This window comes from Somniosus microcephalus, chromosome 4 (assembly GCF_052327205.1).
Source record: "Somniosus microcephalus isolate GS21.2 chromosome 4, FLI_Smic_1.0, whole genome shotgun sequence".
Lineage (NCBI taxonomy): Eukaryota > Metazoa > Chordata > Chondrichthyes > Squaliformes > Somniosidae > Somniosus > Somniosus microcephalus.
Window position 1 is genome coordinate 27,560,929 of NC_140990.1, and position 22,348 is coordinate 27,583,276.

A 22,348-nucleotide genomic window follows, 5' to 3' on the forward strand; every position below is an offset into this window, starting at 1 on the left:
CCCTAGTAACGATAAACTACAGAGTTAAAGTTTAAAAAAGAGAAATACTCACCAACCAATCACTTACCTGCTCCCTGGTGACGTCACACACTGACTATTTTTTACCTCTCTCCCCGCTGCGGAGTTGGTAAGCCTCGCTGGTCGTGGGTTTTTATACCCGGCTGCTGCTCCTCTGCTCCCGCTGCTCCGAGTGCTCTCGGGCCTCGCTGGTCGTGGGTTTTTATACCCGGCTGCTCCTCCTCTGCTCCCGCTGCTCCGAGTGCTCTCGGGCCTCGCTGGTCGTGGGTTTTTATACCCGGCTGCTCCTCCTCTGCTCCCGCTGCTCCGAGTGCTCTCGGGCCTCGCTGGTCGTGGGTTTTTATACCCAGCTGCTCCTCCTCTGCTCCCGCTGCTCCGAGTGCTCTCGGGCCTCGCTGGTCGTGGGTATTTATACCCGGCTGCTCCTCCTCTGCTCCCGCTGCTCCGAGTGCTCTCGGGCCTCGCTGGTCGTGGGTTTTTATACCCGGCTGCTCCTCCTCTGCTCCCGCTGCTCCGAGTGCTCTCGGGCCTCGCTGGTCATGGGTTTTTATACCCGGCTGCTCCTCCTCTGCTCCCGCTGCTCCGAGTGCTCTCGGGCCTCGCTGGTCGTGGGTTTTTATACCCGGCTGCTCCTCCTCTGCTCCTGCTGCTCCGAGTGCTCTCGGGCCTCGCTGGTCGTGGGTTTTTATACCCGGCTGCTCCTCCTCTGCTCCCGCTGCTCCGAGTGCTCTCGGGCCTCGCTGGTCGTGGGTTTTTATACCCAGCTGCTGCTCCTCTGCTCCCGCTGCTCCGAGTGCTCTCGGGCCTCGCTGGTCGTGGGTTTTTATACCCAGCTGCTCCTCCTCTGCTCCCGCTGCTCCGAGTGCTCTCGGGCCTCGCTGGTCGTGGGTTTTTATACCCGGCTGCTGCTCCTCTGCTCCCGCTGCTCCGAGTGCTCTCGGGCCTCGCTGGTCGTGGGTTTTTATACCCAGCTGCTCCTCCTCTGCTCCCGCTGCTCCGAGTGCTCTCGGGCCTCGCTGGTCGTGGGTTTTTATACCCAGCTGCTCCTCCTCTGCTCCCGCTGCTCCGAGTGCTCTCGGGCCTCGCTGGTCGTGGGTTTTTATACCCAGCTGCTCCTCCTCTGCTCCCGCTGCTCCGAGTGTGTTTTATTGGCCTTTTAAGAAAGTCTCTCTGACTCTCACTGTGGAGGCTGAATTATTGCTTCTGTTTATCGGTGTGAGATCGTCTTCTGGAGAGAACTAACTGGAATTCTCAGTCTGGGTTTTGTACGGGATCCCCAATATCTCAGCAGCGGTGTGGGCTGATGGCACATTAATACACGGCGGTGTCAGAGATCAGGGCATTAAACATAGAAACATAGAATATAGGAGCAGGAGTAGGCCATTTGGCCCCTCAAGCCTGCTCCGCCATTCAATGAGATCATGGCTGATCATCCAAATTCAGTACCCTGTCCCTTCCTTCTCCCCATATCCCTTAATCCCTTTAGCTCCAAAAATATATCCAACTCCTTCTTGAATATATTTAATGAATTAGCCTCTACTGCCTTCTGTGGTAGAGAATTCCACAGGTTCACCACTCTCTGGGTGAAGAAATTCCTCCTCATTTCTGTCATAAAAAGCCTACCCCTTATCCTTAGACTGTGACCCCTGGTTCTGTGACCATCGGGAACATCCTCCCTGCATCTCGTACGTCCAGTCCTGCCAGAATTTTATAGGTTTCGATGAGCTCCCCTCTCATTCTTCTAAACTCCAGCGAGTACAAGCCCAATCGACCCAATCTCTCCTCATACGTCATTCCTGCCATCCCAGGTATCAGCCTGGTGAATCTTCGCTGAACTCCTTCCATGGCAAGAATATCCTTCCTCAGATAAGGCGACCAAAACTGCACACAATACTCAAGATGTGGTCTCACCAAGGCCCTGTACAACTGTAGCAAGACATCCTTGTTCCTGTACTCAAACCCTCTCGCTATGAAGGCCAACATACCATTTGCCTTCTTAACCACCTGCTGCACCTGCATGCTTACCTTCAGCGACTGGTGCACAAGGACACCCAGGTCTCGTTGCACTTCCCCTTCTCCCAATCTATTGCCATTCAGATAATAATCTGCCTTCCTGTTTTTGCCACCAAAGTGGATAACCTCGCATTTATCCATATTATTCTGCATCTGCCATGCATCTGCCCAATCACCCAACCTGTTCAAATCATACTGGAGTTTCTCGGCATCCTCCTCACAGCACACATGTTCACCCAGCTTTGTGTCGTCTGCAAACTTGGAGATATTACATCTAGTTCCCTCATCTAGATCATTAATATATATTGTGAATAGCTGGGGTCCTAGGACCGATCCCTGTGGTACCCCACTAGTCACTGCCTGCCACTCAGAAAAAGAGTCGTTTATTGCAACTCTTTGCTTCCTGTCTGCCAGCCAGTTCTCTATCCAAGTCAGTACCTTGCCCCCAATCCCATGTGCTTTAACTTTACGCGCTAATCTCTTATGCGGGACCTTATCAAAAGCCTTCTGCAAGTCCAAATACACCACATCCACTGGTTCTCCCTTATCTTTTCTACCAGTTACATCCTCAAAAAATTCCAGATTAGTCAAGCACAATTTACCTTTTGTAAACCCATGTTGACTTTGTCCGATCCTGTCACTGTTTTCCAAGTGCTCTGCTATTACATCTTTTATAATGGACTCTAGCTTTTTCCCCACTACTGATTTCAGGCTTACCGGTCTATAATTCCCCGTTTTCTCTCTACCACCGTTTTTGAATAGTGGGGTTACATTAGCTACCCTCCAATCCAAGGGAACTGTTCCAGAGTCTATAGAATTTTGGAAGATGACCAGTAATGCATCTACTATTTCTAGGGCCACTTCCTTAAGTACCCTGGGATGTAGGCCATCGGGCCCTGGGGATTTATCGTCCTTCAATCCCGTCAATTTCCTTAACACCATTTCCCTACAAATACTGATTTCATTCAGTTCCTCCCTCTCATTAGACCCTATGTTCCCCGACATCTCTGGGAGGTTCCTGGGACACTGAGTCTGCGCCACTCGTTTCTGTAACAAAACACAGAATGTGCGAAAGTCTGGGAGCGAATATAACCCATGAAACACACATTGACCATTTAATCACAGACTCACTGGGCAGCACGACCATTATTATCAGTAAGGAACATGGCGAGCACATGGTGCCTGGCTTAGAGTTCGACAGAGAATAGCAGAAGTGTTTTAACCTGTTGACCCGTGCGTCTGATATTAAAGAGTAAACCCAGATCAGGAGCAGACTCCAGCTACTGGGAGACTGAGGGGTGCTCCCAGGGACAGTGTTATAAACCCCCACCGCTCTGACAACGGCACAGGATACGACCGATCAGCGCCCCGACCCCGGCAGGTTTTTTACGGTCTCTTGCTGCACAGAAATAGGCGGCGGTGTCTGTCACTGGAACGTCACTAACATTCAGAGCACTGCGCTTCTCTACTGAACTGAAGCGAGCCGTGATCCTGCTCTGATCGCTGGTACCGGTCGCCAGTTGCTGCACAGTTCGCCCCGGGAATTGTCTGTATCATTGTAGCATCCGTCCTACGACTATAATGGAACAGGTCAAGGATGCAATGTCTCCCTCGGTAACAACGACTGACTCAGGAGACTGCGATACCTCCTCACTGCCAGTGGCTCCTGGGACGAGTATGTAATATAATATATAATTAAGACAATGTAATTAATATAATAGAATTTTAGAATGTAATATAATACAAGATAACATAACATAAAATATTAATAAATAAACAATAAAAAATGCATATAAAATGTAAAATATTCCCGATAGACAGAGATTGTGACCACACCTACACTGAGGGGAGAGTAAGAAATCCAGGGAGGTAATCACTAAAGTGAAGCTCAGTTTCATGTCAGATCCTATCGATTTGTGTAAAGTGACTGTCGGCAAATACAGGCCGAGAGAGGCTCCTGGAGGAGGCAGAGCTGTTGTGTGTCAATCTGAGCCCAACAGCACACTGTGCCCGTTACACACGGTATCTTGGTCTCAAAAAGTGAACCTGTGAGGGAAGCTCAGCATTGATGGGGATTGGGGAAGGGGTATAGCGAATGCGTCAGAGCATCAACGCATCATCATGAATCAAATGGGAGCGGAGAGAACACAAAAAGTGAACAATGTTCTGTGATCAGCTCAAAGAGGACCACTTAAACCCGGCCACCAGGTGGCGCTGACAGGCAGCTGCTTCCCACCCGCAGGTCACGTTGCATCAACCAATACAGACTGACATTCTTTTAAATATAAATTAACAAGAAATTCCTTTTCAATCTTAGATTTCTGTTCATTGATGTTATATCGTCACTAACACTGTAATAAACACATTACTTGACTGTAAATGAGCTTGTCACCTCCAGTTGACAGTTTCGAATTAAATACATTTCTCATTAATAATTACAATTCGTAATTGGTTGGACTTTTGTTATATTATCCAACATCTGTTTCCACCCACGTAGTTTAATCCCAGCTCAGTGATGAAGATGTTTGTAGCTAATATAATAACTGCAAATCCTTTCGCGAGCCTGGGGGTAATACTGTTCTGATAGAGAAGCGGAGTTACATAGTTCCCAAAGGGTACACTATTGTTGAAGTAATTTCCTTATACATGTACTGCCCGTGAATTGTACGGCTGAATGATGCAATTAAACAAACGGCGCCAACAGATATTAAATCCGTTTCACCCTGTGAATGTGAACATTCCTTGTAAAGTGACCCCAGATCCTGGCGAGTATTTTATGTATTCTCCACTGCATTCCCTGCACATGTCATAGAGTCACAGAGTTATCCAGCACAGAAAGAGGCCATTCGGCCCATCGTGTCCGCGCTGGCGATCAAGCCCTGTCTATTCTCATCCCATTTTCCAGCACTTGGCCCATAGCCATGTATGCTATGGCATTTCAAGTGCTCATCTAAATGCTTCTTGAATGTTGTGGGTGAGTTTCAGATTCCAACCACCCTCTGGGTGAAAACGATTTTCCTCAAATCCCCTCTAAACCTCCTGCCCCTTACCTTGAATCTATGCCACCTGGTTATTGACCCCTCTACTAAGGGGAAAAGTTCCTTTCTATCTACCCTATCTATGCCCCTCATAATTTGCTACACCTCAATCCTGTCCCCCGCCAGCCTTCTCTGCTCTAAGGAATACAACCCCAGCCTGTCCGGTCTCTCTTCTTTAGACTACCAGCCCCCTTTCAAATTCACCCGTAGCTATTTCAACACCACTCATGAAGTATGTATGTTTTTCATTGCCCCTTCTCATGTACAATACTTCACACTTTTTTCGAGATTAACTTTCATCGACCATAATGGTCTGTATTTTTTTCTCTCTCGGTGGGTGAGTCCATTCAACGGGACTGCTAATGTTCAGTGCTCCCTTGTATTCGATAGCCCCGGGTACCTTATCAATTGATCTGTCTGACAGACTGCTCACCCCACCAGAAAAGGAGACCCCTATCCCCATTGTCGAGGCTATATTTTAATACAGAGTCCCAGAGGGTGAAAGGTTGGCTTCGGAGTCATTGCAAGAAACCGATTTCCCCCACCAGAGTGAACAGACACCAATCGCTTTTGACGTTTACAAAGTCCGATCAGCCCGAATATCGGTTGTGTCGGTGAGAAACACGTCAGCCGTCTGATAATTGGATGCTGAGGAACAAAGATATAAGAGGCAACCGTCTTTGCCAGTCGCTGACAAATTAAAAAATCGGTTACCGAATTGATTCATGATACAGATGGATTTTCATGCAATCGATATCGCGGGAATTTCAGAACCAATATTCTGATATACCATGCATCGAATTGGGACCGACACCTTTTTATTTTCATGTGACTATTCTGAATGAAGACTGGATTGTAAAATAAACCTATTGAGCGTGTTGCCAGTTTGCCTTGTATTAACAGGGGTCCGTGGTGAGGAAAGGATTTCCCAAACCGAGCAGGTGACGGCGGTGGAGGGACAATCGGTTCCAATCCGGTGCGGTGCGACCACCAGGAGCAGCGATAGACTTTTGTGGTACCGGCAAATACCGGGCCGGGCACCGGAATTTACAATCTCCGCTTATCAGGGTAATGCAGCTGACGGGAGCGGAGGGTTCGATTTGTTTCTTGACAGAAGGAGGAGTTATAATATTTTCGGTGTCCGGGAAACCGCGGCTCCAGACTCTGGGGTGTATTACTGTGCGAACACTCACTTTGGGTCAAACGGTGAGACATCCTGTCATCGAGATCAGGACTGTCATCCTTAACATCTTGAGTCTCCCTTTAGAAAACAAACATTCAGAATTGCAGTATTGCCGTTTAGTGTCACCTAACAAAGGTTTACAGGGTTAAAGAAATGGTTAATGGTGTCGCCCGTTTGAATGGACGCACTTGTAGGAATCCCTGAGGGACTGGGCTACCCAGTAACCGTGATTTCACTGGGATACATCAAATAGGGTGGTGGCATATTATTAAATACTCACTTAGGGAGCTACAGACAGTCGTCAGGGCAACTAGTGATGGCCAATAAATGCCGGCCTTGCCAGCGACGCCTTGACATCCATAGAATGAATTTTTTAAAAACTTAATATAACATTTTATGGCGTTTTCCGTTTTATTATTTTGTGTCACTTCAAATGAAATAAATGAAAATGTAAGTTACTACAATATTAGCTCCATTGTGGTTTAATTTCTCCCTGCAGTAAGCATCCTGTTCACAGTAAAATAAATAGGAACAAAATACAAATAATTCAGAGAGTGAATACTTAGTTTGACAAATTCGACAAATACGCATTTCCCGAAGCCACCACCAGGTGGCGGGCCTGTCTGCCAGGCGCTTTCACATTGATATCGGACTGAAAGGATAATCAAAAATTTCCGTTTCCGTTTGTTTTATACAACGAAAGCATCGAGACCAAAGGCCGGACGGACGTCACGGTAACTATAAAGAGGACGGATAAGGGGAGTAAATATGAGGTAAATATTCATTTAAATGAGTAAAGAAGGAGAAAGATTTATAGGTTCAGATACAGAAAGTTTGGAAGAAGCCGATGATGCTGTAAAATTCTATGATTCTAAAACCACGATGACCATTTGAGATAGAAATATGACAGAAATCAAATCTACCTGAACAATTTAATCTGTCGTTACACAGAGCGACCAGTGGAATTCCTTCCCAGTGACGATTCAAGGGGTCTCTGGTTTGACAGACAGCCAATCCCCGATTGGGACTGTGAATGACGTCAGGGGACAACATAGGCCGATTGCTGAGAATGTCGCCCATCAGTCTCACACTGTACGGGGTGAAAGTGAAGCTCTCCCCTCTCCTCCTCCTCCCAACCATTGAAAGTCCGGGACTCGGCAGCAAAGTCTAGTCTGGAAATCAGACACTGATTGATCCGCCTTTTGTTCACCTTCATCGTCATGAACAGGAACCTCCGCAAAGACCTGTTTCCAGTTGGAGCCCTGGTGCTGTTGATGTGCTGTGAGTTCATTTATCAGCTCAGACGCCTTGTTTCATTAATCTCTTAATAGCTTGTGGTCGTTGAGTGAGTTTGTTTTGTTCACAGCCGTTCGGTGTGAGGATCGGATCTCACCCGCTGAGCAGGTGGTGTCTCGGGAAGTGGAACGGGCTGAACTGGACTGCCGGCTCTCCGTTGGTACTGCGGATACCGTAGTCTGGTACAGACAAGCACTGACGGGGGCGCCGACATTTATCGGCCCATATACCAGGGGAATAAGACTACAGGACGCTACAAACTGTCTTTTGACCGAGTGAAGAAGTCCAACACTATCTCTATAGACGGCACCTCGGCCAGAGACGCCGGAGTGTATCACTGTGCGGTGGGGACACAGTGAGGCAAAGAGCGGCTCCAGCTGCACAATATCCTGTTTGCTGCCGTGTCTCCGCTGCACCCTTAACCTTTCTTCAAATCAAGTACATTAGAAATGCCGGTGACAGTCAGAAATATTAGTTTCCCGTCTTCAAACTTCCATCTGGATAAAGTTACAACATCTTTTAAATATAACTACAGTTTCAGTGAATCGAAAAGATTTTCTATGTTTTGTTGTACAACATACAGAGTAAATAGATGGATAGACAAAGATCTCTGCTTCTATAGATAGATAGATCGATAGATAGATAGATAGGTAGAGAGAGATAGAGAAATAGATAGATAGAGAGATAGATAGAGAGATAGAGAGATAGATAGAGAGATAGATAGAGAGATAGATAGAGAGATAGATAGATAGATAGATAGATAGAGAAATAGATAGATAGAATCATTCTGTCTGTATCCACTCACTGTGTTTCATTCTCCTTGTATGTATCATTATGTTAATTCTTGTTCTTGGTTTGGCAGCTGTTCTGTGTCACTCGGAGACATTCCAAATATCGGTTTATCGGGGAACTGAAGGACAAACCATTCCGCTTCATCACAAAGCTACTTACGCTACAAATGAGTACGTATTCTGCTACCGCCAGTTCTCCAATCAGGCTCCCGAGTATCTCAGCTCCACATTGAGTTAGGAAAGTGTTGAGGGCAGGTTTAAAGTATCTGTGGACCGTGAGAAAGGCTCCACCACTCACACCATTAACACGGCTCGCCTGTCAGATGCCGCGCTGTATTACAGTGCGGTGAGACACTGTGAAACAGCGAGGTGAGGAGCTTGGACAAGAACTCACTCAACGCGGGGGCCGAGGAGACTCCCGGCCCATGGGTTTTAGAAGCCAGAGCGACAAAAGTAGAATCAGTAACAAAATAATTAAAATGAGCAAAGTACATCATCAGAGCCATTTACTTAAATAAAAATAAGGTTTATTGTTAATTTGGAAATACAAGTTCATTTTTTTCACAATTTCACCCATAATCGGCCCTGATCCTGCCGGAACTTCTCGATTATATCTCCCGTACTGCACCAGCCCTGGGAGTGTTTGATGGGACAGTGTTGAGGGAGCTTTACTCTGTATCTAACCCGTGGTGTAACTATCCTGGGAGTGTTTAATGGGACAGTGTAGAAGGAAATTTACTCTGTATCTAACCCGTACTGTGCCTGCCCTGACAGTGTTTGATGGGACAGTGTAGAGGGAGCTTTACTCTGTTTCTAAGCCGATCTGTATCTGTTCAGGGAGTGATTGATGGGACAGTGTAGAGGGAGCTTTACTCTGTATCTAACCCGTGGTGTGCCTGTCCTGGGAATGTTTGATGGGTCAGTGTAGAGGGAGCTTTACATTGTATACACTCCGTGCTTTACCTGCCCTGGGAATGTTCAATGGGATGGTGTAGAGGGAACTTTACTCTGTATCTAACCCTTGCTGTACCTGCCCTGTGAGTGTTTGATGGGACTGTGTAGAGGGAGCTTTACTCTGTATCTAACCCCTGCTGTTCCTGCCCTTGGAGTATTTGATGGGACAGTGTAGAGGGGGCTTTACTCTGTATCTAACCCGTGCTATACCTACCCTGGGAGTGTTTGATGGGACAGTGCAGAGGGAGCTTTACTCTGTATCTAACCCGTGCTGTACCTGCCCTGGGAATGTTTGATCGGACAGTGTAGACGCAGCTTTACTCTGTATCTAACCCGTGCTGTACCTATCCTGGGAGTGTTTGATGGGGCACTGTAGAGGGAGCTTTACTCTGCATTTCACCCGTGTTGTACTTGCCCTGCGAGTGTTTGATGGGACAGTGTAGAGGAGCTTTTCTGTGTATCTAACCCGTGCTGTACATGCCCTGGGAGTGTTTTATGGGACAGTGTAGAGGGAGCTTTACTCTGTATTTAAGCCATGCTGTGCCTGCCCTGAGAATGTTTGATGGGACAGTGCGGAGGGAGCTTTTCTCTCTATCTAACCGTGCGGTACCTGTCCTGGGAGTGTTTGATGGGACAGTTTAGAGGGAGCTTTACTCTGTTTCTAACCCGATCTGTATCTGTTCAGGTAGTGATTGATGGGACAGTGTAGAGGGAGCTTTACATTGTATCCACCCCGTGCTGTACCTGCCCTGGGACTGTTTGATGGGACAGTGTAGAGGGAACTTTACTTGTATTTAACCTATGTTGTTCCTGACTGGGAGTGTTTGATGCGCAATATTGCTATAAAAAATTACCTTGATGAGGAATATATACGGTTTTGATTCAACATTCAGATTCATCCTCTGCACCAAAATATGAATCATCTTTGATTCAAGGAGTTACTTAATTAGGATTGAACTCCATATTGCATTATTAGAAATGTAGAAAAACATTCAATTTTCACGAAATTAACAATCTAAAATTACCAGTTGTGGAATTATTAACGTGAAGTTCATTTAGTTTATGCAAATGAACAAGTTTTGTGTTACTGGCTTGGAAAATTCAGAAAACTGAGACATGAAATCTCAGAATTAATATCAAATAGCCACGATAATAAAAGCCAAGCAATAAAATGGCAGCAGTTACAGTAATAATAACAAAATAATCACAATAATAAATGGCATAATAATAATCCTGTATAACCACGTAGCAGTATTCATTAATAAATTGAGAAACAATGTTTCACAGACAGGATTCCAGTTATCTCCATTCGCCACTGGATGGCGGTACAGCACCACATCTTTGGCCAACACTTGGAGAGCCGTCAGTTTAACGGTTTCACAGGTGACAGCTGGGGACACCAGGAAATACTTCTATGTCTTAACACCGCACTAGGCGGTGTATTTAGGGCAGAGCCACACATAAACTGCAGGTGTTACGGCACGGGAGACTGACAACGAAACCTCGGTGTCACTGTATATCGTGGCCTAAAGTCACTGTGATGTCCGATGAAGGAAGGTAACAATTCTTCAATCCAAAATGTTTCCATATTGCGTCATAAACAGACAGTTGCCTAGATCATACAATGGGGCCTGTCTCAGTTGTTACTGCACTAGGCCCCGTCTCTGTTTATATTACACTAGACCCTGTCTCTGTATATGTTACACTAGACCCTGTCTCTGTTTATATTACACTAGACCCTGTCACTGTTTATATTACACTAGACCCTGTCTCTGTATATGTTACACTAGACCCTGTCTCTGTTTATATTACACGAGGCCCTGTCACTGTTTATATTACACTAGACCCTGTGTCTGTTTATATTACACTAGACCCTGTCTCTATTTTTATTACACTGGACCATGTCTCTGTTTAAATTACAATGGCCCTGTCTCAGTTATTACTGGAAGACCAGTCTCTGTTTATATTACACTAGGCCTTGTCTCAGTTATTACTGCATTAGACCATGTCTCTGTTTATATTAAACTAGATCCTATCTCATTTATTACTGCAAAGGACCCAGTCTCTGTTTATATTACAGTAGGCCCTGTCTCAGTTATAACTGCACTAGACACTGTCTCCATGTTTACAACACTAGGCCCTGTCTCATTTATTACTGCACTATACCGTGTCTCTGTTCATATTACTCCAGACCATGTCTCAGTATTTGCTGCACTGGACCATGACTCTGTTAATATTACACAAGGCCCTGTCTCTGTTTATATTACACTAGACGCTGTCTCTGTTATTACTATACTAGACGCTGTCTCTGTTTATATTACACTAGACGCTGTCTCTGTTATTACTATACTAGACGCTGTCACTGTTTATATTACACTAGCCTCTGTCTCTATTTATATTACACTGGGCCCTATCTCTGTTTATATTACACTAGACCCTGTCTCTGTTTATATTACACGAGACACTGTCTCTGCTTATATTAAACTAGACCCTGTCTCTGTTTATATTACACTAGACCCTGTCTTTGTTTATATTACACTAGACCCTGTCTCTATTTATATTACACTAGACCCTGTCTCTGTTTATATTACACTAGACCCTGTCTCTGTTTTTATTACACTCGGCCCTGTCACTGTTTATATTACACTAGACCCTGTCTCTGTTTTTATTACTCTAGGCCCCATCTCAGTTTTACTGCAGTAGTCTCTGTCTCTGTTTATATTACATTACATCCTGTCACTTTTATTACTACACAAGGCCATACCTGTATTTATATCACACCAGACACTGTCTCAGTTATTACTGCACTATCTCCTGTCTTTTTTGGTATTCACAGAATCACAGAAACACCACAGTGCAGATAGAGGCCATTTCGGCCCATCGAGCCTGCACCGACACATATCCCACCCGATCACCGTAACACCAACACATATCCCACCCTATCCCTGTAACCCCACCTATTTAATCCCCCTAACGCTAAGGGTCAATTTATCATAGCCAATCAACCTAACCCGCACATCTTTGGACTGTGGGAGGAAACCGGAGCACCCGGAGAAAGCCCACGCAAACACGGGGAGAATGTGCAAACGCCACACAGACAGTCGCCCGAGGCCGGATTCGACCCCGGGTCTCTGGCACTGTGAGGCAACAGTGCTAACCACTATGCCACCGTGCTGCCCTATTATGCTAAGCACGGCGCCAGATATTGCTGCACTAGGCCCTGTCTCTGTTTATATTACACTAGACCCTGTCTCTGTTTATATTACACTAGGCCCTGTCTCTGTTTATATTACACTAGACTCTGTCTCTGTTTATATTACACTAGACTCTGTCTCAGTTTATATTACACTAGACCCTCTCTCTGTTTGTATTACACTAGACCCTGTCTCTGTTTATATTACATTAGACCCTGTCTCTGTTTATATTACACTAGGCCCTGTCTCAGTTTATATTACACTAGACCCTGTCTCTGTTTATATTACACTAGACCCCGTCTCTGTTTATATTACACTAAACCCTGTCTCTGTTTATATTACACTAGACCCTGTCTCAGTTTATATTACACTAGACCCTGTCTCTGTTTATATTACACTAGACCCTGTCTCTGTTTATATTACATTAGACCCTGTCTCTGTTTATATTACACTAGACCCTGTCTCTGTTTATGTTACACTAGACCCTGTCTCTGTTTATATTACACTAGACCCTGTATCTGTTTATATTACACTAGACCCTGTCTCTGTTTATGTTACACTAGACCCTGTCTCTGATTGTATTACACTAAACCCTGTATCTGTTTATATTACACTAGGCCCTGTCTCTGTTTGTATTACACTAGACCCTGTCTCAGTTTATATTACACTAGACCCTGTCTCTGTTTATATTACACTAGACCCTGTCTCTGTTTATATTACATTAGACCCTGTCTCTGTTTATATTACACTAGACCCTGTCTCTGTTTATGTTACACTAGACCCTGTCTCTGATTGTATTACACTAAACCCTGTATCTGTTTATATTACACTAGGCCCTGTCTCTGTTTATGTTACACTAGACCCTGTCTCTGTTTATATTACACTAGACCCTGTCTCTGTTTATATTACACTAGACTCTGTCTCTGTTTATGTTACACTAGACCCTGTCTCTGTTTATATTACACTAGGCCCTGTCTCTGTTTATGTTACACTAGACCCTGTCTCTGTTTATATTACACTAGACCCTGTCTCTGTTTATATTACACTAGACCCTGTCTCTATTTATATTACACTAGACTCTGTCTCTGTTTATATTACACCAGACCCTGTCCCTGTTTATATTACACTAGACCCTGTCTCTGTTTATATTACACTAGACCCTGTCTCTGTTTATATTACACTAGACCCTGTCTCTCTTTATATTACACTAGGCCCTGTCTCTGTTTATATTACACTAGACCCTGTCTCTGTTTATATTACACTAGATGTGGTGTATGTGCCTTTAAGAGCCCCTGTGTACTGTAATGCCGGTAGTGGCCACTCGGGCTATATAAGCCTGTATAGTGTCTTGTATCTTTTAGTTCACCTCCAGACTTTGTTCAGTAAACACCTGTTAAACCAACTCCTGCATTCCGTGTCTCCATTAACACACGGATACAACAGTGGTGACGAATTGGAAACGGACTTACCTGCAATTCGGCAGCACCTCAAGGAGATCGATTCCTCAGACGAAGGTCGAAGGAAAAAAAAAAGAAAAAACTCTGGTTTCACCAGCTAGCTGGGCTGGTGGCAGGTACTGCAATAATCCTTCCTGGGCGGCGGGCTGGGGCTCGATCGGCTGGCTCTGCAGCGGGGCCGAGCAGCGAAGGCGGAGGCAAACAGAGACGGAGGGTGGAGCACTCGGGAGACGGCCAGCGCTGCAAAGCAGGTCGGCGTTCGGACAAAGCAGAGGGAGGGAAAAGTCACAGAGAGTCCGGCGGGAATGAGTCTCCAACTATTAAAAATATCTGTATAAATAAAAACCACGGAGAACAGCGTTGTCAGCAGCGGCAGCGGCGGGAAAGCGCGGGAGGCACCATTTTTTCTCAGCAGGGAAGAAGGGAAAGCGCGGGAGGCGCCATTTTTTTTTCAGGATGCCTAAGACTGGCAATATTACTGCTTTCGATAGTGATGTAGAGGATTGGACCACATATGTGGAAAAAGTGGCAGTATATTGCACAGCGAATGAAATAGAGGATGATAAAAAGGCATCGGTACTTCTAAATCTAATGGGCGCAAGGACATACGGGCTGTAACGAAACTTAAACACTCTAGCCAAACCGATGGACAAGAATTTTAAAGAGATTGATGATACCCTACAGGAGCACTTAAACCCAACACCGCTGCTGATAGCGGAATGATTCAAATTCTTCAGGAGGAATCAGCGCAAGAATGAAAGTAACGCTGATTACCTCACCGAATTAAGAAAGCTGTCAAAGCACTGCCAATTCGTACAGGACTGGCAGATTCTCTTCGAGACAAATTTGTCTGCGGTCTCCTAAGTGAAGGAACACAGAAAAGGCTACTTTCTGAGAAAGATTTAACACTGGACAAGGCTTTCAGTGTGGCTGTATCATATGAAGCAGCAGCAAGAGGAGCTGCAGAGATACAGCAAAAGCCACAGGACTTCGGCACCCATGAAATGACACAGGGTTTTGAGAGATGTTACCGCTGCGGCAGATCCACCCATGACCAGAGGGGCTGCTGGTTCAAGGATAAAGCATGCAGGCAATGCGGAAAGATGGGACACATTGCACGTGTATGCCGATCTGGAAACAAAAAATCCACTGACAGAAAAAAAATCAATGAGGAAAAGTACAGAAAGGTACAAATGATGACGGACAGCAGCTCCGAAGTCCAGAAGAGTGATAGCGACTCCGGAAACAAGAGACTAAGCTGTCTCAAATTACATAATGTAATTGCCAAAGAAGATTACCAGACCATTTGGGTTACCCTCACGATAGCGGGGTCCCCAGTTAAAATGGAGCTAGATAGAGGATCAGCTCTGACCGTCATAAGTCGACGGGATTACGAGCGGCTATTTACGCATATATCTTTGAAAGACACATCCATTATCTTGAAAACATATACGGGGAAGAAAGTATACCCCAGAGGGAAAATAAGGGTGCCTGTTGTATACAATGGCAAGGAAATACAGAAGTTGTATTTATACATTCTGCAAGATGGTGGTCCACCGCTGTTGGGACGTGAATGGATCAGGAAGATACGTTTAGACTGGCACTCCATTCAGGCACTGGCGGTGACCAGTAAGAAAAAAAATGATGATGACGTCGTACCTGAACGATTAAAAGACATCTTGGCCAACGCCAAAGAAGTGTTTCAACAGGAACTAGGAACCTTGAATGGCATCACCGCCTCAATAAAAGTGGAAGATGCGGCAATTCCCAAGTTTTTTAAGGCAAGGCCGGTGCCATACGCAATTCGTCCAGCAGTCGAGGCAGAGCAGGAGAATTTGGAAAAGGCAGGCGTACTGTCCAAAATAGATTGGAGCGAGTGGGCAACACCCATCGTCCCGGTCATGAAGAAAATGTTGAATAATGATAAAGCTGAAAAACAGAGAAAATTTCGCATCTGTGGGGACTTCAAGGTGACTGTAAACCCGGTCCTTCACATGGTACAGTATCCTCTTCCGAGGATAGAAGATATTTTCGCCTCACTATCAGGAGGGAAACGTTTCACCAAAATTGACTTGGCACAGGCATATCTACAGATGCAAGTTGAGGAGGCCTCTAAAAAGTATCTCACAATAAACACACACAAAGGCCTGTACCAGTACAATCGACTGGTTTTCGGAGTAGCATCAGCTCCAGCTATCTGGCAAAGAGCTATGGAGCAAGTCCTGCAAGGGATTCTGAGGACTCAATGCTACCTGGACGACATCCTTGTAACAGGAGAAAACGACAACGAGCCCCTTGCCAATTTGGAGCAGGTGCTCACTAGGCTGAGAGAACGGGGCCTACGAGCAAATCGCCCCAAGTGCGAATTTTTCCAGAAGCAAATGTCATATTTTGCCCACATAATTAACGAAGAAGGGTTGCATAAGTCCCCTGAAAAAATTGAAGCGGTCATAAAAGCCCCTGCACCTGAAAATGTCTCACAATTAAGGTCGTTCCTGGGATTGATAAATTACTATCATAATTTTTTACCAAACTTGTCAACTGTTCTGCACCCTCTTAATGAACTGCTACAAACGGGTGTAAATTGGAAATGGAGCGAAGACTGTAAACGTGCCTTCCATAAATGCAAAGGATTGATCACGTCCAAGGAAGTTTTGGCTCATTACAACCCATCACTGCCAATCAGACTGGCGTGCGGTGCATCCCCTTATGGCGTAGGAGCGGTATTATTGCATAGATTCCCTGATGGCTCGGAGCGGCCGATAGCTTTTGCGTCACGCTCATTGAACTCAGCTGAGCGTAACTATGCCCAGATCGACAGGGAAGCACTCAGCCTGGTATGGGGAGTGAAGAAATTCAACCATTACCTACACGGACAAAAATTTACCTTGTTGACTGACCATCAACCCCTCGTCTCCATATTCAACCCTAAAAAGGGCGTTCCCATTATGACAGTGCAAAGGCTACAGAGGTGGTCCCTTTTCCTAGGGGCACACCAATATGACATAGAATACCAATGGATCAAAACAGCATGGAAATGCTGACAGTTTATCACGTCTACCGTTGCCAACGGTAGAAGAGGCACCTACAGTTGACCCAGTGGGGATGTTCCTCTCAACCATAGTGGAATGTCTACCAGTAACAAATTCTACCATTGAAAAGGAAACGAGAAATGACCCGACTCTCTCACGAGTCTACGATTTAACAGTGAAGGGATGGCCAGCACATGGCAAACCACTGTTGCCAGCATTCTCGCAAAGTAGAGAACAGCTGTCAGTGTGCCGAGGAACCTTGATGTGTGGATCCAGAGTGGTGATTCCATCCAAACTCCAGGATAAAGTGCTAAAGGAGCTTCACGAGGGGCATCTGGGTGGAGTGAAAATGAAGAACCTAGCCAGAGCATTTGTGTGGTGGCCAGGTATCGATGGAGACATCGAAGAAATGACCAAGGGCTGTCTAGGATGCCAGAAGGTCCAAAAAGCCCCACCACAAGCCCCTCTACATCCATGGGAGTGGCCCTCATCTCCATGGCAAAGGGTACACATCGACTTTGCTGGTCCATTTATGGACTCAATGTTCTTAATCGCAGTTGATGCACACTCCAAGTGGCCAGAGGTAATAAAGATGTCCTCCACCACCACGGAAAAAACCATCACAATATTAAGGACCATATTTGCCAGGAATGGGCTGCCTGAACAGATCTGTTCTGATAATGGACCGCAATTTGTGTCCGACGAATTCAGGAAGTTCTTAAAAAACAATGGGGTTAAGCACTACACGTCCGCCCCATACCATGCCGCCACCAATGGATTGGCTGAAAGGTTTGTCCAGACCTTCAAGAAGGCCATAAAGGCCATGGGTAATGAAGACATAAATTTACAGCATAAGGTAGATAACTTCTTGTTTGCATACAGGAATGCAACACATGTGGTTACAAACCAAACTCCCGCCATGATGTTTTTCAATAGAAGACTAAGATGCAGGCTGGATTTGATCAAGCCAAACATCAGAAGGGACGTAGAGAACCGGCAATTTCAAGGCATGAATGAAAGGCCAACTAGAACCTTCCAGATAGGTCAACAAGTTTTGGCCCGGGACTACCGTACCGAGAAATGGCAGCCTGGAACTATTTGCACACGACTAGGACCGCTGATGTATACCGTGGACATTGGAGAAAGCATAATAAGGTGCCATGCTGACCAGATCATAGAGTCATCCGAAATGGGACAACCTACACCACAACTCTATACGCCTAATGATGAAGCAGAGATACCCATAGTATCTACCTTCGATCCGGTGATAGGAGCAGCGCTCCGAAAGCTTGTGATTTCAAATAAAGCTGTTGGACTATAACCTGGTGTTGTGTGACTTCTCATATATTACACCAGGCCATAACTCACTTAACCTCCCTCTCTCTCAGATGTTATTCGCCGTCTCATCGGATTATTTCATATTTTGTCAGTAAATCCGGGGCCCCGGTTTATTTTCCCTGCATAGTAATAAACCACGTACAGCAGAGGCTGACCGGGGTGGTGACTGTACCCGAACATGGAAGGGTCAGCATAGCCTGTTTTCAATGTGCAGGTGAGTGTGATATTACTTTCCTCTTCAACCGTCATTTCAGGGACCGGCTGTTCCACTGTGTCTTGGAGGCTCCATTCTAACATAAAATAATAGTAATAGTAATCACCATCAACAGCATTTTGCCACATTAACATCTGGTTTACAGCAGTCATGGGGAGAATGGCTTTTCACAGGGAAGGAAAAAAATTACTGAGAAGCAACTGTCTGTGTGGAGTTTGCACATTCTCCCCGTGTTTGCGTGGGTTTTCTCCGGGTGCTCCGGTTTCCTCCCACAGTCCAAAGATGTGCGGGTTAGGTTGATTGGCTATGATAAATTGACCCTTAGTGTTAGGGGGATTAAATACGTGGGGTTACTGGGATAGGGTGGGACATGTGTTGGTGTAGGGGTTACGGGGATCGGGTGGGATATGTGTCGGTGCAGGCTCGATGGGCCGAAATGGCCTCTATCTGCACTGTGGGGTTTCTGTGATTTCTGTGAAGTGAAGTAATGACGAGGAGCGGGACGAGATGATTCCGCATGATGGTCCCTGATAGTCTGGGAAATCCTCTGTCGGCGCAGGAATACAGATCCCCGCCCCACTGCACTGTTGACCAAACCAATGCCAAACAGGGAACAGAGGCTCCAATAACACATGGCGGACAAGGCGGGTCAGAGCGTGATCAGGAAACGGAAGCTTTGGGCGGGGCTGCCGCGGGCGGTGTTGTCACGCGTCGGATCCACCTGTGAGGAACTGAATTCAATAACAACGTCCCGTTCGGAAATTATATAACTCTGTTTCTCTATAAGGAATGCGTTACTTTCACATTCATTACAAATTCGGGACAAGCAGGCTCGCGACAGGAATTGCAGAATTATTATGTTATTCAATAGACACAGAAATCTTCATCAGGGAAGTGGGTTAAAACCAGGTGCACATTTCATTTACACTTAACTAACTTGTGAAATTATTCAATTGTAAGGGATTGGTTAACATTAATGAGCAGAAATATGAAATAAAAATAATGTTCACGTTAATTTATTTGAGGAATTGTCGGTCAGTATTGGTTGATGTAAGGTGACCAGCTTTGGGAGTCCGCGCTCTGTCAGCGCCACCTGGTGGTTGGGTTTAAAGTATCTCCTTTGAGCTGATCTCCCAGATCACGGTTTTTGTACGAGGTGTCCCGAGGCCCTTCTCACTGTGGGCCTCAGTGCACAGTAATACACGGCGCTGTCAGCGAGCTGCAGCTCAGTCAGGGCGAAATCAGCGACAGTTTTCGACTTTTCCAGAATGACAGAGAAACGGCCGTTAACTCCCTTCTTTACATTGGAATGTATTCGAATTTCGACAGTGGGGGCCTTGTTCTGGCTCTGACGATAAAGCTCGATGTAATAGCTGGGGTCGGAGGTTGAATAGTTACAATTAATACTCATCGACATGTCAGTCATTCCCCATTTCATTCATATAACAGGTGGCGTTTGTATAATTTACCGTATCGTTGAGTTCAAGTCCCTCCGGCCGTCTATATTCCCCTTTATATCGGCATTGAGTAGATCTAATGGTCAGTGAGCAGTTCCTTTAATCGGAGCCTCCGGCACTGGTACCAAAACAACATTAACTATTTCCCTTTACTGCCCCCACCGCACAGATTGCACCTGTTTAGTGAATTTAGATCCTATTGCAACTGAAAGCAGAACGTGGGCGAGTTGCTGCCCAACCAGTGTGAGATTTGTGTTTTTAACCGTTCAGGGACCCGCACTCATCAGTTAAAGGCAGCAGCAGGTAGATCGCACCGAGTGAACGGGGCGGTGCGGATTGTGTCCAGGAAGAGAGGCGAGAAAGTACAAATATACAACCCGTGACTCAGGGATGACCGGTGCAGCTTGTCACATGACGTCTTACATTTCTCCACCCCAGTCCAACACCGGCATCTCCACAACATGACGCTCAGGATTTGTCTGATTTGTTGGGAAACCTTTTGGCACATTGCTGAGAGACGGAATGAATCCAATTCTAGAATAGGTTGCAGCAAGTCTGTTCCTCATTCATCTCAAACAATTCACAACTGAATATACATCAATAACCTCCACAAGATATCAATCGTTGTGTGCCCGCCTGTGTTTATTCTGGTATATTCGTCTGTGTGTATGTGTGTGGCTGTGTGTGTGTTTGGGTGTGTCTGTGTCTGTGTGTTGAGTGTGTGGTTTGTGTGTGTGTATGTGTGTGTGTGCGGGTGTCTGTGGTCATGTGCTTGTTTCCAATGCTCTGTGTGAGGCTTGTACCTGAAAGAGAAGTGCGCTCTCTGATCACTTGTGAAAGAGCTTGCATCTCAAGCAAAGTTCAATTGAATATATGTAATTCACCTCCATGGATATCAAATATTCTGCGTGTTTTTGATAATGTTGGTGTGTGTTTGTGTCATGTAATTCATATGCTTAATATTGCAACAATTAATGAGACACATTGACTTCAGGAATTTCTTCACTTTTCACCGTAATGAGAGAGCGACAGAGATAGAATGAGAGGAAACGACAGAGAGAGAGAGAGCGAGAGGGAGAGAGAGAGACTGTGACACACATAGAGCCACCAAGTTAAATAGACATATATACAGAGAGAGACAATGACACACACAGACAGGCAAGGAAAGAGTTTGAAGAGACCCTGCAGTGATTGGACACAACTTTTAACGGGACTCTCCAGCACTTAGACCAAACAACATGAACTATTTCCCTTCACTGCCTCCACCTCACTGATTAATCCAGTTAAAGGGACAACATTGGGTTTAATCCCACTCCAGTTCTCTGTTGTGAGGAGAACAATTTCACTCCATTCCCCGCTCCGACGTCACAGCATCGGCGGGAATTCAGCGGCAGTAGCGGGGCTATAAAAGTCCCAGAGACCAGGTAAGGCCTCACAGTATCGGCGGGTGTTTCAGCGGCAGTAGCGGGGCTATAAAAGTCCCAGAGACCAGGTAAGGCCTCACAGTATCGGCGGGTGTTACAGCGGCAGTAGCGGGGCTATAAAAGTTCCAGAGACCAGGTAAGGCCTCACAGTGCCGGCGGGAATTCAGCGGCAGTAGCGGGGCTATAAAAGTCCCAGAGACCAGGTAAGGCCTCACAGTGCCGGCGGGAATTCAGCGGCAGTAGCGGGGCTATAAAAGTCCCAGAGACCAGGTAAGGCCTCAGTGTCGGCGGGAATTCAGCGGCAGTAGTGGGGCTATAAAAGTCCCAGAGACCAGGTAAGGCCTCACAGTATCGGCGGGTGTTTCAGCGGCAGTAGCGGGGCTATAAAAGTCCCAGAGACCAGGTAAGGCCTCACAGTATCGGCGGGTGTTACAGCGGCAGTAGCGGGGCTATAAAAGTTCCAGAGACCAGGTAAGGCCTCACAGTGCCGGCGGGAATTCAGCGGCAGTAGCGGGGCTATAAAAGTCCCAGAGACCAGGTAAGGCCTCACAGTGCCGGCGGGAATTCAGCGGCAGTAGCGGGGCTATAAAAGTCCCAGAGACCAGGTAAGGCCTCACAGTGCCGGCGGGTGTTTCAGCGGCAGCAGCGGGGCTATAAAAGGCCCCAAAGACCAGGTAAGGCCTCGCAGTGTCGGCGGGTGTTTCAGCGGCAGCAGCGGGGCTATAAAAGTCCCAGAGACCAGGTAAGGCCTCACAGCGTCGGCGGGTGTTTCAGCGGCAGCAGCGGGGCTATAAAAGTCCCAGAGACCAGGTAAGGCCTCACAGCATCGGCGGGTGTTTCAGCGGCAGCAGCGGGGCTATAAAAGTCCCAGAGACCAGGTAAGGCCTCAGTGTCGGCGGGAATTCAGCGGCAGCAGCAGGGCTATAAAAGTCCCAGAGA

General features: G+C 46.2%; 1 pseudogene; it reads right to left on the reverse strand.

Annotated features, from left to right (window-relative positions):
• Nucleotides 1–19,945, reverse strand: part of LOC147118453 (uncharacterized) — a 113,417-nt pseudogene extending 93,472 nt beyond the window's left edge.
• Between the last annotated feature and the right edge of the window lie 2,403 nt (nucleotides 19,946–22,348).